Below are 18,693 nucleotides of genomic sequence, written 5' to 3'. Positions count from 1 at the left end.
TCTGGAGTACATTCTCCAAATGGAGAAGCCAAATGGTTGGCTTCTCTCAAACAGCCCCAAGGACAAGATCCAGGAAAAGTGTAAGCAGCGTAAAGCACAAAATTCACCTCCCTCATTTTTGGCACAGACCTTGATTAATTGGACCTGAGTTCAAGTTGGCCCAGCCATGGGCTTACCTCTGTGTTGTCTCCATTGTCCTGTCCACTGAGGGTCCCACATGCATGTGCAACATAATGAGGCTGATAAGAAGCTCCTGATTATGCTCTGGGATCTTCCTGCATGTCCTGAATGTCCAAGGTAATTCTCACATTGTCCCCGACTACTCTGTGACCCATGGATCCCACAGAGGCCCTACCAGGGTGCCCATCTCCATTTTATGGATGAGAAAATTGAGACTCAGTGAGAAGTTACCGGGCCAAAGCCACAGCACATAAAGGTGGGAAGTAGCAGGACCAGCATCCTAGGGCAGGCAAAGCCAATCCAAGGCAGGGAAAGAACAGATTTGGGAGCCTCTGGCTGGACCCCTTAGCACTGGAATAGGTCAGGGGAGGGCCCGTGGCTTGGGCTGCTAGGATCTCCAGACCAGGGGTAGAAGGGCCTTGAACTCCAGATTCATTTATGATGTGACCTTGGACAAGCTCCTTTCCTCGTCCAGGCCTCAGTCTCCAATTCTGGACAATGGAGCCATCAAGTTAACCTAGGAGGGCTGGAGAGAGGCTCAGCTGAGGTACAGGATGGGGCGCAGGGGAGGAGCTGGGGGCTGAGGGAGTGAGGACAGGTGGGGCACCACCCCTTAGCTGCACAGGGTCCCTGGGGCTGTGTCCTCTGTAACCCAGTCCCCATCACCTCTGAGGTCGCCTTGCACGGCTCCATAACTCACTCTGTGGTCCATTACCGCCTATCCCAACTCCGGCCCTGGAAGTTGTCCAGTCACAAATAGAAAGGTGCCAGGGGTTGGCAGAGCAGGCGAGTCTGTGGTTCTGAGGATGGGAGCCTCCTCCGATCAATGGGGTCTGGGGAGAATGCTGTAGGGGGAGAAGAAAGAGCCACATCTTGCCCCTGTCTTGGCCCCAACCCCTGACCTGGAACCCGCCCTCGGTGGCCTATAAATACTGACCAACCCCCGCTCCGCCCCCTGCTGCAGGGACCCTGGACCTGCCCATGCAAAACTAGGGTAGAGAGAGGAAACCATCTACTGGAAGCTGCTCAGCAGATAGACCAGCCGGAGCTGAGGTGGGGCAGCCTCAGTTCCCAGTGGAAAACTATTCCCTGGTTTTCATCCAGGGGAGGAGCATTTCTGTTTGTCAGTGGGAGAATTTCATGGAGCCCTGAGGAACCTGAGGACAGGGAGATGCTGTTAGCTCAAGTTTTGACAAGAGGCAGGAGAAAGTTCTGCTTAGCCACTCCCTCCCTATGTGTCTTTGATGGGGACTTTGTTTCCACTGCTGCAGAATGGGTTCATTGTGGGGAGGCTTAACATTGGGAAACAATCTTTTGGGGACCACCCTCCCTGACTCAGGACCTATCTAGGTCACCCCTGGCCCCCATCCCGGGACAAAGTGTACTGAAGATGCCTGGGCTCTGCTGGTGCCTGAATAGAGCAGAGACCACCCCAGCCACAGTCTGGGGGGGAAACCCTTGTGGGTAGAGGGTCTGAAGAATGACCCAGGGGCCTCAGAGAGCCCCTTTCAGGTACCTGTCCCCAAGCAGCCTGGACCCCAGGAATTACTTTGCTCCTCTTCATCAGCCAGAAAGGGATTCTCAGAGAGGCAGAGTGACCTGCCTGGCATCATGGAGAGAGTGAGTAGCCCAGGCTGGAAGTGAGCACATGTCCTGGTCCCCTTTAGAGCTGCTCTGCTGGGCCAGCAGCCACCAGCCGCGTGTGGCTCCTGAGCAATTGAAACGTGGTAAGTGCTGAATTGAGATGTTCTCTAAGTGTCAAATGCACACCAGGCTTCATGAAAAACAATGAAAAATGTCTCATTCGTAGCAGTTGAAATATAGCTTACATGTTGAAATAATATTTTGGGTAGATTGAGTTATATAAATTAGATAATTAAATTTGATTTCACCTGTTTCTTTTGATATATTCTTTAACGTAACTTCCAGGAAGTTGGAAATCTCACGTGAAGCTTGCACTGTGTTTCTATGGGACAGCCAGGCCCATCCCCTATGCCATACTCTGCCTCTCACATCTGGTCACTTAACGTACAGGGCCTTGATGACCTCCTCAATCAGCAGAAGGCAGTGAGAATGGTAGAGGGAACACATGTCAAGCGCTGTGGCCAACACTTAAATGCCCCTGTTACGTGGTGGTTGTTGTTGCTGCTGTTGTTATTATGAGCTTAGGCCCAGAGAGGGAAGCAGCTGTCCTGGGGACACACAGCAAGATGGTGGGACCAGCAGTGGGATCTGAAAGCCCCTCCACCCACACCCCAGATGCCCAGGCCTCAGTAGCAGGAGGTGGGAGGGAGGCAGGCAGCTGGAGAACCCTTTGAATTGCTCAGGTCCAAGCGCCTCACACAATGGAATCACTGACCAGGCCAAGGCCGGGGGCCCAAGGCAGGCCTGGCCTCTGTCTGCTTAGCATACTAGGCGGAGGCTCCCACCCCTTCCTGGAGAGGGTTCCAGGAGCAACCATAATGTCCCGATTGTCGTACAATGCCATGATGGAGGGCCCTGTCACATTTTTGTCCCCGTTACTGGGGTCCCCATTCACGGCCACTGTCACTGCACTCAGAACAAGCCAGGCCAGGCCAGGCAGCCTCCTTTGCATTAAAATAGGACGAGAAATAAGCCTTCTCGGCTGTTCAGCTGGGCAGAAAACGGGATTAGGCCAAGGACAGGGCTGAAGGCCCCTTGGAGGGGGGCACCCCAGGGAAGGCTGGTGTCAGCCGCTGCCCACCCAGACCGGGCAGGCCTCAGACCTGCAGCTGAGGTTTCCAGATGACCTGGGGGCACACAGCCCCCTCCTTGGGCCTCAGCTTCCCTAGCCCTGAAATGGAGAGACAGAGGGAGGCTCCCAGCTAAATGAGTGCCTTCAGACTTAGTTCTATAGCTGAGAAACTCCAAGTTGACAGTAAAAAAATGCATGCAATACAGGACAAGGCACAACTGTCCCACTTGGGTGGGGGCAGGACAAGAGGGTGGCAGGGATGTGCCTGGCTCTCCATTCTTCAGGGTGTTTCCCAGCAAAACTCTGGAGATCCTGAACTACGGAGGGACCCACGGGATAAGGCTGTTTTTAAAGCGGTTTAGTAGCAGCACTCAGCAGCTGAAAGGTGTGCGAAATACAAAAGGACTGAAAGCAACTGGGAGGCCCAACAATAGAGGACAGGCCAGCTCACTCGGGGGACCTCACCCCCTCTGAGTGTGTCACCAGCAGCAGATTACACATGGGAAGGTTCGTACCAAAACACTCACACAGTGAGGCTCGGGATAGCAAAACTCAGAAACAGCCCAAATGCCCATAAATAGGAGACCAACTAAATAAATCACAAACCGTCCATACTCTGGGACCCCACACAGTCACTAAAATAAATGGGGGAGGGCTGTGAAATTTGAAATGGAAGGAAGTCCAAGAAATATTAGCAAATGAACAAAGAAAGGTGCAGACAAACAAAGAAAGGTGCAGACGAGTGTGTTTAGAGGGGAAATAGACAGTGTGGAGATGCATAGAGAATGTCTGCAATGAAGCACAAAAAACTGTTGACATTGGTAATCTCTAAAAACTTCAAAAGGCTGAAAAGGAAAATTTCACTTTGTGCCTTATGTACTTCTTTACTGTAATAGATTTTTTTACCCTATGAACATACATTTCCTTTTAAAGCCAATTACTAGAAAGGCAACCGCCCTGGTACAGAAGTCCTCTAAGGTCCTCCTGACTCGCTATTTCAATAGGATCAGTTCAACCCATATTGAGCAAGTTCTTCAGAGAGCCATATCCAGTGTGGTCATGATCCAGCCACCAAAACACCCCCACTCAGAGACACAGACAAGCCAACGGCCTCCTCAGCTTGATGCCACAAAGGCAGCCAGTGCTCAACAGATACCACCCCAGAGGAGGGAGGGTAGCAGCAAAGACTGGGCAAAGGGGGAGAAACCAGCTGGGTCTTGAAGGATGAATATGAGTTTTCAGGACAGATCAACAAGGAAGAGTTTTCAAAGAGAGGGAGAGGAAAAGAGAATTGTGTGTGTATGTGAAGGTCTTTGTCTTGTCCTTCACGCTGTCCTCAATTCCCCAGCACACGGTAGGCACTCAATGAGATGTACTTCAAGTGTCAGACACATCAGATGTCAAAAGTCAGCATTGCATATATCAGTGTTGGCTACCATTTGTGAAGTGCCAGCTGTATGCCAGGGGCTGTTCTAGCCCTTCATATTCATGAACTCTACATAACCCTCTGAGGTAGGTAGCACTCTTTATTAGTTTCCCTGTTCTACAGATAAAGAAGCTGTGACTTTAAGAGCTGAAGCAGTTAATCCAAGTTCCAGAAGCTTGCTGGTGCCTGGGCTGGGATGGGAACCTGGGCGGTCTGCACCAGAACCCACCCTGCACTGCATTACCCTTGCAGCTGGAGAACTTTTGACTGAACCCTTCAAGTGGGGCATTATACATGTGTGCACACTCTCTCTGGCATGTGGAAAGGCACAGAGAGATCTCTTCCTTGCCCACAGCCCCTCAGCTGGCAAGGGACAGAGTGTGGGCTTTAATGTTGTGTGTCCAGCTCCAAAGCCTCTGTTCCCCTGAACACAGACACTATCTCTGGAAAGGTGCTGGCAACTCAATGCCAACAGGACCCAGGTGGTAAAGGTGAAAGTGGAAGAGAGTAGGCTACAGGCAAGATGATAGAGAATGGTGGGGAGTGTGGTTAAAAGGAAGCATGTGCCTCACCTGAGGTTTCCAGATGTATTATTTCAGAGCACATGAGGCCAGATGAAACACATCAGGGGCCACCAATTTCTAACCTCTGACTTGGCCCACCCTCTATCAAAGGTGCAGAGGAAGCCACTTTAGCCATGTCCCTGTCTCTGAGCTCCTTATCCTGCCCCAAGCCAACCCGGTGAGGCAGACTTCCTCTTCCACCTTCTGAACAGTTCCAGGTTCAATCTGGGTTTGACCTCTTGCTGCAATCCTTCCTGGGCCACACTTCATGGGCAGGGGCGAGGGGTGAGTAAAAATGCATGGCAACTGGTGTTTGCAGTCTGGCCTTATGCCATTCCCGTTGTCTTGGTATTATAAGCTGAAATACAGGCCATCCTCCATACCCTGGCCTTGCCTGAGTCCCAGAGACATGGGCTGAGGTGCCCCATGTCAGATTAAATGGCATTTATAACAGCTGTCAGCACGTTTGAGTTGATTACCCTGTAATTTGTATGCAGTTACAGGTCATTACCAAAATTACAATTAAACACTGGCACCCCTTAATTAGATGCTTTTATGAATTAGGTCCTGAGGTATTAATGGCAAATTTGTAAGTTCTGCCCCTCCCCCAACTCTGATGCCCTTTCCCAGGCAGAAAGGGCCCAAGGTCCACTTCAGCTCTTCTATGGACCTCAACCAGCTTCAGCAGGGGCTTTGCCACCCCCTGGATGGTGGCCACCAGTGTGGGGGTTTGTAGCTTGGGACAGCGAAAATCAGAAACAGTCTGAGTATCCAACAGGGCTGGCTTAATTTAGCAGGCTGGCTAAACAAGTCATGAGCCATCCATCCGTGCCTTGGGATGCTGCGTGATCACTAAAACAAAATGGGGAGGGCTGTGAAATTTGAAACAGAGGATGTGCAAGAAAGATTCGCAAATGAACAGACAGGCATCTGCTCCTTGAAGAAGTGTCTGCTTCCCACACGTCTACTCCAGGCACACAGCCTGTGCTCACCCCATCAATGTTCACGGAGAACCTTCCGGGTGCCAGGCACCGGCTAGGGGCTGAGGTTACAGCCGTGAGTATACCACGCAACAATCCCCTCCCAGTTGAGCTGACAGTCAAACAGCAACAACCACAAACGTGAGGAAGGTATTTGGTGTGGGGGAGCACAATAAAGGCTAACGAGAAACTGTGACACTGGGAAGGGAGATGGGATATGCTGCGTGGGCCAGGTGTGGAAATTTTAGACACAGTGATCACAGAAGATCTCCTTGAGAAATGAAAGGTCTTTGGAACTGAGGCAGTGAGCCAACCGGACATCTGGGGGAAGAGATTTCTGGGAGAGGAAACAGCTAGTACAAATGCCTGGAGCAGGAGATGCCAGGCGAAGCTGAGAGCGTGCGGCCAGAGTGCAGTGACTGCAGCAGGGTGAAGGGGATGGAGTGAGAGAGGTCACAGGACCCAGATCACAGGGACCTTGTAGGCCACTAGGGACTTTGGGCAGGTGCTTGAAAAATATTTGTCAAAGGAATGAATTGGGGGAGCTGGAGGGAACCTGAGAGGCAGTCTGACTCCATTCAGGCATCAGAAAAGGCTTCTGAATACTCCTTCCTTTTCCTTTCATTATAAACGCTCATTCCCTGACCACTTGCTCTGTGTGGGGAGGGAGGTCAGCTGATGCACATTCACCCCTAAGCCCACGGGGAAGCCACCGTTCTCCCCAAATCACAGTGAGGAAAGAGCCTGAGAGGGGCCTGGTATGGTTGAGGAAGCCTCACAGCCTCGGGAGGCAGAACAGCTCAGGAATGAAGAGTGTAGACCCAAACCTGCCCATCAGGTTCAAATCTCACACTGGTTGTGCACTCAAAGCAGTAGATGGGTGATTACACCGCACGGCACCTGTTTCCTCACCTACACAAAGGGAGTAGCATGGAGTCTACCTCAGTAGGTCGCTGTAAGACAGACCCCGCCCAATATCTAGCACACAGCAAAGCTAAAAAGTGGTTATTAGCGCTGTCATCAGGTCTGCTCCTCTCCGCTGTGTGACCTTGAGCAAGTCCTTCCATGTTTCCAAGCCTCGGTTTCCTGATGCTTGCAAGGTGTTCGTGAGATACTGGTGAGGGAAAGCAGGTTTGTGTGAAGTGGTGTGTGATGGGTGCTACTGGCATTGGTTATTGCCAGGATGAGGGCACTAGAGTCAGGCACTGCAAGGATGCCCCATGATTCCCTTGAGCATGATGGAGCTAAAAAGAGGCAAAAGTAAAATGCACAGAATGCAGATGTCATAGTAAAGCCAAGTGAAAAGCATTAAAACTTTAAGGCCTACCTGAGAGAACTGATTGGCATCAACAGTGGGATAGCTTCTCTAAAGAAGTGAGTAGTTCAGATCATATTAACCAAGACCTATACCCAGCATAAGGGAGATGATGTTCAGTTATATTCTGTACTATGCAGAGTCCTCTGGAAAGAACTGGGTCCTACCCTTGAGGAGAAGCAGGAATATCCTAGGTATATTCAGAAGAGAGGAGGAGATGGGCTGGAGACTCCAGCCTGGGAGGAGCCAGAACCATAAGGAAACTCACAGGGAGGCAGACCCTGCAAGAAAGAGCATCTTAACTGCCAGAGCTCTGTGGGACTGAATGGGCGGCCATGGTATTGGGGGGTGGGGTGCAAGCAGGACAGCCTGCACAGAGGTGCTGGGGAGCAGATTGCAGCCCAGGATTGCGGTTTGAGCCCTTGATCCATGACATCCTTACCCAAAGATGTCCCTGCACTCACCTCCCCATGAGATCTGTGTTGTTGTGAGAATTCAGCAAGTAAGAGCAGCTAAGGTATTGAGAATAGCGCCTGCCACCGTTTTTTAGGATGGCGGAGTGTGGGGGCCTAGGCTGCAGGCTCCTGTGTTCTAGAGCCTCGGGAGGAAATAGAGATGTCACGCCACACAGGCATGAAGCTGTCTGCTGGGAACTGGCTTCTCTCCACCCCCAACTGCTGAGGGATTCCCCTGAGAGTCGCCACTGCCCTGGAGATGGTGAATGGGCCTTTGTGTCACCACCCGGCCTGTTGCTGCAGGCCCCCCTGCTCTCTCCCTGGCTCCTTCCCGACCCTGTGGCAAGAAGCTTGCCTGCTTCATCCCCAGATACAGGGCACCTGTGGCAACCCAGTCAGGCTGCCTGCCCCACACATCCAGCCCCACAAGTGGCCTGGCTTCCCAGGCAGCAGATGGGCAAGGATCAGGAGGGGGCAGGAACTCTGAGTCCCCAGAGACCCCACCCCACCTCCCCATCCCCCTGGCACAGCCAGGTTTAAGCCTGGGACAGGTGAGGTCTGCTGGGCTGCTGTCCAGCTCCCACCGGAGAATGCCCCATCCTCCGCTCCACACAGACCCCTTCCCAGTCGGGCTGGTCCCTACTACTGGGCTGATCTGGAGGGCAGCTTGGGACCCCTAGAGCAGAGATTTCAGAGGGGCCTCTGGGGTGCTTACAACAGCCTCACAGATGGGGCATTCACAATGCAGATTTCCAGGCCCTATTCTAGACCTACCAATTCCAAATCTCTGGAGACAAAGTTCATGAATCTGCATTTTAAACAACGTGACCCTGTGCATCCTCCAGCTGAAGAGCACTGCCTTATTTTAACACTGTAGAATATTTGGCAATTTGAGAACTTTGCAATAATCTGATTCCCCAATCTTTAGAATTGGAGAATGTTCGATTTGGGAGGGAAGGGAGAATGTTGGGAATCCTTAGAACTTCCAAGTGTTTTGATTTTTAAAGAATCATTCAAACTTTCAAATGAGCAGACACTTCTGAGTGGATTTCTCCTGTGTCAGACACGCTTACACATCCTGCAAAACTCCTGCCCACTCCACATAGACCCTATTGTTTTCCTTTCATTTTTCAGTTCAGTCAGATACCATTTATCTTCCTTTTTAATTTACTGTTTTGGAATAATTTTAGACTCATAAAGTTTTCCTATATAGTCTTCACTCAGTTTCCCCCATGTTTGTATCTTGCACAATAAAGTACAATGATTGAAACCAGGAAATTGTCATGAATAAATAAATTAGTTAACCAATCTAAAAACCTTATTTGAATTTTGCCAATTTTCCCTAAATGTCCTTCTTCTGGTACCAAATCAGATCCCATATTGCCTTCAGTTGTCATGTCTCTGCCAACTTGGGACCGTTCCTCAGTCGTGATTGGTCACTTATGTTTTACTTTATGTTTTTAAAGAACATAGCTCAGTTATTTTGTGGAGTTTGGATTAGGTTTGGATCTGTCTGATGTTTTCTCATGATCAGAACGAGGTTATGTATTTTTGGCAAGAATGTCACCAAAGTGACGTGGGGTGCTTCCCAAGGCCTTGCATGGGGATGTACACAGTGGTGTGTCTTATTACTGCCCACCTCTCCTGTCACCTGTGTCTTTGCATAAACCGACCCTCTTCTTTTAAACTTGCTGCCTGATTTAACGTAACCATAAGCAAGAATATCCCTCAAACTGTGATAGGTTTGACATGCTACAGCTACTAAAATAGAAAATAGTTTTTCCCTGTGCCACCTAAAATCATCTCAATGACCTCCAAGGCTACAGATGCCACTTTTGACAAACATTGCTTTATATTATTTAGCAAGCTCATCCAGCCCTCGGCCCACAGGTCGCATGCAGCCCAGGACAACTTTGAATGTAGCCCAACACAAATTCGTAAACTTTCTTAAAACATGATGAGATTTTTTTGTCTGTGATCTTTTTAAGTAAATTAGCTACTATCAGTCTTAACGTATTTTATGCGTGGCCCAAAACAATTCTTCTTCCAGTGTGGCCCCGCGAAGCCAAAAGATTGGACACCCTGTTATTCAGGATTTTTTTGAGTGCAAAGTGCTGCTTTGGTTTATTGATGATTATTACTACTGTTGTTTTCAAAGAGTCATCAGAACCATCAGAACTCTTCGCTGGCTGGCTCAATCTTTCTTTAATGCCGTGTGCTGAACACGATTAGGAGATAAGTTCTTAGTCTTCTATCTCAGTTTCCCAGCCTGTCTTCACAGCCTCCACAATTGCCTGGAGGGATATAGCTTGCTAAAAATGCAGATTTCTTGGCACCAAGAAATCCTGGCCTATTTAGTAGCTTTGGGGTGAGGACTTGGGCTCTACCGTCTTAGCAATTCTGCAAGGTTGGGGTCCCCACCCATGCGGAGATATTTATATCCCATATGCTTGTAGATGTGTCTTAGCCCACTCAGGTTGCCGTAACAAAATACCATAAGACCAGGCCTGGTGGCAGACACCTGTAATCCCTGCACTTTGAGAGGCCAAGACAGGTGGACCACTTGAGCTCAGGGGTTAGAGGCCAGTCTAGGCAACATGGAGAAACACTGTCTCCACCAAAAAAATACAAAACTTAGCCGGACGCAGTAGTGTGTGCCTATAGTCCCAGCTACTCAGGAGGCTGAGCTGGTAGGATCGCTTTTACTCGGGAGATTGAGGCTGCAGTGAGCTGAGAGTGCATCACTGCACTCCAGCCTGGGTGACACAGTGAGACCCTGTGGGAAAAAAAATACCATAGACTCAGTGGCTTATAAGTAACAGAAATTTATTTCTCATAGTTCTAGAGGCTGGAGGTCCAAGATGAAGGAGCCTGCAGATTGGGTGTCTGGTGAAGGCACACTTTGTGGTTCACAGATGGCTTCCTTCACTGTGTCCTCATATAGCATAAGTGGCCAGGGAGCTCTCTCAGGCCTCTTTCATAAGGCACTAATTCCATTCATAAGAACTCTGCCCCATGACCTAATCACCTCCCAAAGGCCCCACCTCCTAATGCCATCACCTTGGTGGATGAGGATTTCAACATATGAATTTCAGGGGGAGTCACAAATACTCAGGCCATAGCACTAGGCATTTATCTCACGTCAGCCGATCAATACATTTCCATGTAGGAAAAGTCAAGAAATCTGAGAACCTGTGGGGTCTGCCTCCCAAGAGGGGGCCATGAAATGAGAGCTCATGCAGAGGTTCATGGAAGCCACAACGTCTGCCCAGACCACAGCATCTGACCCTGCCACATCCGAGCCACATCTCCTCTACCTCCCAACCTCACATAGATACCACTCATTGGAAAAACTCTTCCCTGGACCAAACGGGAAGGGATCCATGAAAACATTGCTCCCAGCCTTTGCAGTGTGCCAAGCTGAATGACAGATGATCCAACACGACCACACTTTGTCCAGTCGGCATCCTGCACACCTGTTTTAACTACATTTAACCTCTGAAGGAAGACCATAATACTGCGCTTGTGTCTAAGCCAATGCAACTAACCCCTCAACCAACTGGAAGCAACCACCTTCTCCCCCAAGAGGAGACACAAGTTACACATGTCACTTCCCCTCTGCTAGTGGAGGCACATGCCCCCTTTGATGTCTATAACTTTAATGCAAAGATACAGGTTCATTACTATTCACCTACTTTGTATTTCAACAGTATGGAAATAGGAGAGGAAGGAAAGAGAAAGATGGTGGATGAATCTATACAGGTATATGCATAGAAAAGCAAGAAACACACTACACACACAAATTCTGCAGTCTCTTTTTCTGCAACTAGTCACATGGCTGTATTTGTAACTTCCATCTTCCCTTCCCTATTCCATATCTACTTTGCCCTCATCTCAGCCTAGTTCCTAGCCTGATGGCTGCATTCCTGAAAGGATAATGTTATTCATGCTTCTGTCTATACCATGCTGCTATAGTTTTCTACTAATAACAGGATTCAGGAGTACCAAGAGATGCCCCAGAGAACATTTATAGCAGCTATACTCCCCTCTGCCTGCCCTCTGTTTCTGATTATCAGTGTCAATTGCCCCAGTCATTAAAAAAACACCTTTCTAAGCCCATTGGTTCAGTGGTATGAAGGGCTAGGTAGCGGTTTTGACTTTCAATCAATGGAACGATTTTTTTTATGTCTCCTAGTGGGAGCATTTCTTCCTTGAGAATCAAAATCTCTAAACCAGCATAGCATAAAGTCATGGAGATAGGAAACAAACAATTGGCGAATGGGATGTTAGAGGTCATGGTGAGAAGATCCACTCCTAGTTCTAGCCCTTGATATTCAGATCTGTGAATCCTGGTTTTGGGAGAAACCACACAGATATATTGGTTACTGTGTTAGAGCACATGCCACATCCTGTAGGACATTCCCTCAGCCCCACAAATTGTTGTCATGCAGTTGGGAGTCTTTAAGCAACCATTCCACAGTTCTATCAGGCCAGCTACTTCAGGGAGATGGGGAGATGTAAAGACCAGTTAATTCCAGAAGCACAAGCCTGTTGCTGCACTTAATGTGCTGTAGAATGAGTTTTCCTGGCCATATGCAATGCTGTGTAGAACACTGTGGCCAATGGGTTGAGCATTCTGTAGACCACAGATGATGGCTTTGGAAGAAGCAGTGCAGATGGAAGGCAAATACATATCCAGAAAAAGTGACAATTCCAGTGATGACAAATCATTCCCCTTCCATGATGGAAGTGGTCCAATGTCATCCACCTGCCACTAGGTGTCTGGCTGGTGTTATGCCAATAAGGGCATAGAGGAGCTCAGTGCTGGTGTCTGCTGTTGGCGGGATAGAATATCAGCAGTACCTGCAGCTAGATCACCCTTAGTAAGCGGAAATCCATGTTTTGCTGAGCTCAAGAAGAACCTCAATTTCTGCCACCATGGCCACTTTGTTCATAAAGCCATTAATCAATGACAGATGTGACTGGGGAAAGAGGCTGACTTACCTCCTCAAAACAGGTCATCTTGCCACCAGATTGCTGGAAGGTTCCTCTGCTGAGCTTGCCCTTTGGTGAGAACAGTGATGAGATACCAATGTCCTGACAGTGTGTGCTCATTTGCAAAGGTCTAGCCACATACTTCATCCCAGGCTTCCTTGTCATTCATTTTCCATAGTGTTCCTTTCATCCTGCTATGTTCCTGATCATCCAGCCAAATCATTAGCCATTGCCCATGAACCTATGTAGATCCATACCCTTATCTCTCCCTGAAGGCAAAATGACCATCCAGATACACTGTTCAAGTTCTTTCCACAAAGAGGATTTCTCTTCACCACTGCCCTTCAGGGCCACCCCGAGTGGAGCTATAGTGCTGTCGCTGTTGGTGGAGTGGTGTCAACACATCATGCAGTGTCATCTGTAAACTGGGGTGAATGTTTTCTTCCTCCACTAAGTAGTCATAGCAATCTCCCCATAGAACATAGGTATGAGGAGAGGAGAAGCAGGTGACACGGGAGTCTGAGCTGCTTGTTTATACGACTCACTTGTGCCTTTAGCACCTGTTCCAGCCCAGTGTTATATATGCCATTTCCACCTGCAGATGGGATGCTTCTGAGTTCACCCAGCCCTATGCCTGGTGAGCCAGACAGCACTTAAGCCATGACAGGCAGCTTGGTGGTATGGTAACTTTATGGCCCATGATCAAGCATTCAGTCTCTCCCAGCTCTACCAATAACAAACCAGAAACTCTTTCTCCAAACGAAAATAATTCTCTGCAGACGATCATACGGCTCTGCTCCAATACCCCAAGGGTCCTCCCTGCAACTCACCTATAGGAGCTGCCAAAGATTCCATGTAGCTTCACTATCTGCCACTGCCACTCCAAACACCATTGGGTCTGCTGGGTCATATGGCCCAAGTGACAAGGCCTTTTGGACCTATTGCAGAGCCTTTTCTTGTTTGGGGTCACTTTCAAAACTGGCAGCAATCTGGGTGAGAGCCACACACTCAACATTGTCCTCACAATCCAAAGCCCCACTAGGCATGGCTTCTTCTTTAGTGGCAAGAGGAGTGAGGTGCAGCCATCTAGCCATCTTCACCCAGGAGGGGATACCCTGACATGCCCCAACTTATGGGACCCCTAGAAGTTTCACCAAGGTGGCAGGTTCCTAAATTTTTCTAGGGCTTCTTTCCTGTCTCCTCACAGCATGGATCTGACCAAGGTGTCTAAGACGTTCATGGTTCTCATTTCCCAGGACCAAATGGCATGTCATCAATGAAGCGGACCAGCATGGTGGCTTGCAGGACGGCTGGGTGCTCTGGATTTCAAGGGAGGGCTGGTGAATTGATAGAACACTGAGGGAAAGAAGGGCAGGGGTGCTGCTGCCCCTCCAGATGGCAGCCAGCTGCTTCCAGGGCCCCTTGAATGAGGAAAGCAAAGAAAGCAGGTGCCACCAGCTGCAAGGGGCTGTACTGATTTGCTCTAGGTTAAAAACAAGCAAACAAGCATGGAGCAGCTGCCACGATTGAGCCACCATCTCATTAAGTTTATAACAATCCGGCCAAGCCCGGTGGCTCACGCCTGTAATCCCAACACTTTGGGAGGCCAAGATGGGTGGATCACTTCAGGCTAGGAGTTCCAGACAGCCTGGGCAACATGGCAAAAGCCCAACTCTACAAAAATACAAAAATTAGCCAGGCATGGTGGTGCATGCCCGTGGTACCAGCTATTTGGGAGGCTGAGGTAGAAGGATCACTTGAGCCTGGGAGGTATAGGTCACCGTGAGCCCAGATCACACCCTTGGTAAACACTTACAGGCACCTCACTGGTTGGGCCATCCCACACCCACTGGTGGTCAGCCCCAGCCAGGCAATCGTACAGACACTCAGCCACAGGTCCCTCAACCCAAGTAGGAACCATAAAACTGCCTAACTGTAAATACACCCACCCACTCATCTCACACACATATTCATCTCTCTCCTTCTCTCTTTCTTTCTCTCTCTCTCTCTCTCACACACACACATACACCCTATCTGGGCTCAGACCAAATATACATACTCATCCCCACCCAGTCATACACAAATAGCCCTCACACCTTCACCCCTGCACACTCACAGCTCTCCCCCTCACTGCCACTGACTCAGCACCTCCCTATGGCGCTAAGCACCCACAGTGTACACATCCCACCCCACACACAACTTCCCCACCTCTCCCAGTACCTGCCCAGTTGAGCCACACACTCAGTCCAACACTGCCACACACCCAAACCAAATGCACCGACAGCTCCACAGCACAGACACACACCATCACCCTGTGGTGCATGCACACCCACGGTCGCCCCCCACTAAAGATCAACCCCAGCCCTCCTCCAAGACACACTCAGATGCGCAGGCACACACTGCCCTGACACACACGCTTAGCACACTCAGAGGCACACCCACCTGCTCAGATATGTCCCATCTAAACTCACTCACACATCCAGTCCCACTCAGCCACTACAGTGTGCAGCCACTACACTGCACACACACACGCTCTCCCAGCCGCAGCAGCACAGGGCCTCCATTGCCTTCGACGGGCTCTCACCTTTCGCAGATGGTCTGCAGGCCCCAGAACAGCTGGGCATCCTCTCCCGATGGAAGGCAAACTCCAGTGCCAGGTGCCTGGACACGTGGCCATGAGGGGCAGTGACCGCCTGGTGCCCCAGCAACCCCTGCTGCTTGTGTCCCAGGCCCTGCTCAACCCTCTCCCAATTTTTGGAACCACATAAAATGTTAAGATCAAAATAATTCCCAGGAGGCAGATCCTTTGGTAATTATGTGCAGGTGTGAAATCACTCCTGGCTCCCTGGCTGCCCCCCACCCTACCTCCCATGTATGGGGGGTGATCATTCCAAAGCCAGACACCCATTAATCCCTGTAACGGGCCAGGCCTGCCCGCCTGCCCGCCTGCCTGGCAGCCCACACTCAGATCCCAGCTCCCCGAGAAAGCAAGGGAGCACGCCTAGCAATCCCATGGGGCCAGGCCTGGCTCCATTTGCAAGGGCCTCATGCTCACCCTGCGAGGGAAGCTCTGTGATTCATACCCACCTCCCGGAGCAGGAAACTGAGGTTGTGAGCAGGGCCATGACATGCCCAAAGTCACAGGTAATCTGGGGGCACCCACCCCCCGGTCCTGCAGAACGGGGCTTCCTCCCCCTCTGCATCTCCCAGCAGGAAGAGCAGAGGCAGGCAGGGAGTCACCAGAGGAGGAACCAGGCTGGAGATGGGCTTCAAGGAGCAGCTGGAGAATTCATCATGATCCTCAATCCCTGCAGGGCTGTTTTACATCTCTGTCCCCAGGGACAGAGCCCTGGCCTGGGAAGGGGTGAGGTCACAGGAAGGCAAACTCAACTTGCCCTGTGGAGAAGAGCTATCCTCATCCTGAGCCGCTGTGAAGAAGCAACTGCCTCGTGCTAGGAAGTGTGCAAGCTGGGGCTGGCCGGTCATCCTCCAGGGGGAGGCTATCTTAGCTGGATTGGTGGCTGGCTGCCTTTCCAGCACCCCAGCAGCAGGGATACCCAGGTTCCCTTGTTCTCCTCATCATCCCAGGTGGCCCCATTCTGAGTACACTGGGAGCAGCAGCCACCATGCCCGCCATGACCACAGAGTCCATGGAAGGCCACATCCACTCGGGAGCAGCCAGGCCCCTGACGAGCCCTCCTGCCAGCTTCTACTACTACCCAGGGCCCCCAGCTCCCAGCCTCATCAGCCTCCTTGCTGCCCCAAACACCCCTACACCTTTGGCCGGCTCTTCTCCCCCTGGGCTGCCCTGCCCTGCAGACGCCCATGCAGCCTGCTCACCATTGGGAACGCCTCTGCCCCGGGAATCAGTCCTTCTTCCATCAACCCCAGCAGCGGCCACCCTTGCCCTGGAAGCCAGCAGCGCCCCTCTGACACCCTCCCATCATCCACCTCACTTCACTGGAGCTATCTGACATTCCTCTCAAGGACCTGGACCATGCCATGTCCACTTGTGTGTCCCCAAGTCCCTCTGGCCCCGCCCCCACACTGAGGCATGGAGACTTCCTGCCCAAGCCAGTCTCAGCTCCTGCATTCCCACCACCTCCATAGGAATGGTGAAGACAGTGGGCTCACTCTGGGGGCGATTCCTTTCATCCGCTGTCCAGCTCTGGTGTGAGTCAGCAAAAGGGCGGGCCCCAGCTCCCCTGCCTTCTGGAGCTCCCAAGACAGCCTCATGGAGGACCCGCCATTTGATCCTCTAGGCAGAAAGCAAGACCCTCATAGGACAGACAGGGAAACTGAGGCACCTGCCGCCCACAGGCAGAGGCAGCGTCTGGACCCAGAACCAGGTCTCATCTCCCTGCAGTACTCTGGCCACCCACTGTGGGCTCACCTCTCCCTTCCTCCCCGCCTTCCCTCAAGGTTAAGTGCTTGAGCACAATGCCGGACACAGGGCACCCCTTCATTCATTCATAATCTGTGTGCGGGGTACAGCAGCCACAAAACGGGCACAAATCCCTGCCCTCACAGAGTTGGCGTTTTCCTGGGGAGGGTGGATAATAAACAGATGAACAAATAAACCCACGATGCGGCAGACAGGTGAGGGGCAGGAAGAAAAACGGGTCAGGTGGTGGTGCCCTGATGTGTGAGCCACCTGTGTAATTCTACACTTTCTCGTAGCTGCTTGGACAAAAGCAAAAAGAAACGAATGGAATTAATATTAACAGTATAGGTGATTTAACCTACTAGGTCCAAATATTATGTCCACATGCCATCAATGTAAAAAATGATTAATAAGTTATTTTGCTTTTTTCATGCCATGTCTGTGAAATCAGTGCATACTGGACATTATGCACACCTGGATTGTCACCGGGCACATTTCAAGACTACACATTGCTGTGGCTGCTGTATTGGACAGTGTGGGTCTAGGGGACTGGGGAGCAGCTAGGGGAGTTTCTCATACAAGGGTTGTTGGAGAAGGCCTCTGGGAGGAGGTGATTTCTGAGCAGGGCCCTGGAGACAAAAGAATAAACCAAGCAGCTGAATAGGGAAGACTTATCCCAGGCAGAAGAAGCAGCAGGGGCAAAGGCCCTGAGGCAGGCTCAGGCAGCAGCTCCAGCAGAGTGAGCAAGAGGGAGACTGGAGGAGACCTGGCTCAGTCAGGGCTGTGGCCTCTGTGAGAATTCCACTTTTCTTCTCAGCAGGTGGGAGCTACGCAGGGTGTTAGGCAGACAGCTTGGCCCCAGCCCGGCTCGGGTTTGAGGAAAGCACAGGGCATCACTGCACAAGCTCTAGCCCCAGATGGCCAGGTGTGAAGTACAACGCACAGTGCCAGGCACATGGTGGGCATCCTCTAAAAGCAAAAGTTAACCCATGCTCCATGAGTGTGATTCTTCAGGTAACACACGTCCCAGGTGTCAAGGCTCTAGGCTTCTCTACTTCTTGAAAAAAAGGGGTGGGGGGATCCCTTGGCCTCCCACCCTCCAAGCACTTCTGACTTTGGCCTATTTCCACATTCCTGGAATTGCTGCGGGTGATAAATGACTCTGCAGCCAGGCTGTCCTCAGGCATTCTGACATGCAGCCTCCACTTCCTCTGCCCTATGGTGGGCGGGGGCTGGGCAGGGCCTCTGACCCCACCAGGAAGCTGCAGCACCCTATCCCGGCCTCAGGGCTCCCCACCCCCACCCCAGCGTGCGAGGAGAACCCAGCCTCTGAATCCTGACTCCTGAGCATAGGGCCACGGGCAAGGCCTTCTCCCCTCTGGTATGCTCTGCTCTGTACAGAACGGACAGCCTCGTTCATTCAATAAACACTTAGTGAGTGCCTGTTCCTAGCCCACACTCCTGCAGCTATGGGGATTAAAGAATGGACGGGACAGACAGAGGCACCTGCCCTGTGGAATGGGACTTCCGGGTTGTAGAGGTCACTTAGCAACCCCCTAGTCCTTATTTCATGGGATACTCAGAACCCCTGGTCTCTGTGACCGCATGTCAGGGAAGACTCTCTTCTTGCCCACCCCTGCAACCCAGAATGGCGTCTTCTCAGGGCTTCCCCACTCTGG

General features: G+C 51.0%; 1 long non-coding RNA gene across 1 annotated transcript in view; it reads left to right on the top strand.

Annotated features, from left to right (window-relative positions):
• Nucleotides 1–18,693, top strand: part of LOC139362021 (uncharacterized) — a 31,575-nt gene that overhangs the window by 4,421 nt on the left and 8,461 nt on the right. The gene's annotated exons all lie outside the window — the stretch shown is intronic.

The sequence above is a fragment of the Macaca nemestrina genome, chromosome 2 (assembly GCF_043159975.1).
Source record: "Macaca nemestrina isolate mMacNem1 chromosome 2, mMacNem.hap1, whole genome shotgun sequence".
Lineage (NCBI taxonomy): Eukaryota > Metazoa > Chordata > Mammalia > Primates > Cercopithecidae > Macaca > Macaca nemestrina.
This window is presented reverse-complemented; position numbering and strand designations above follow the sequence as displayed.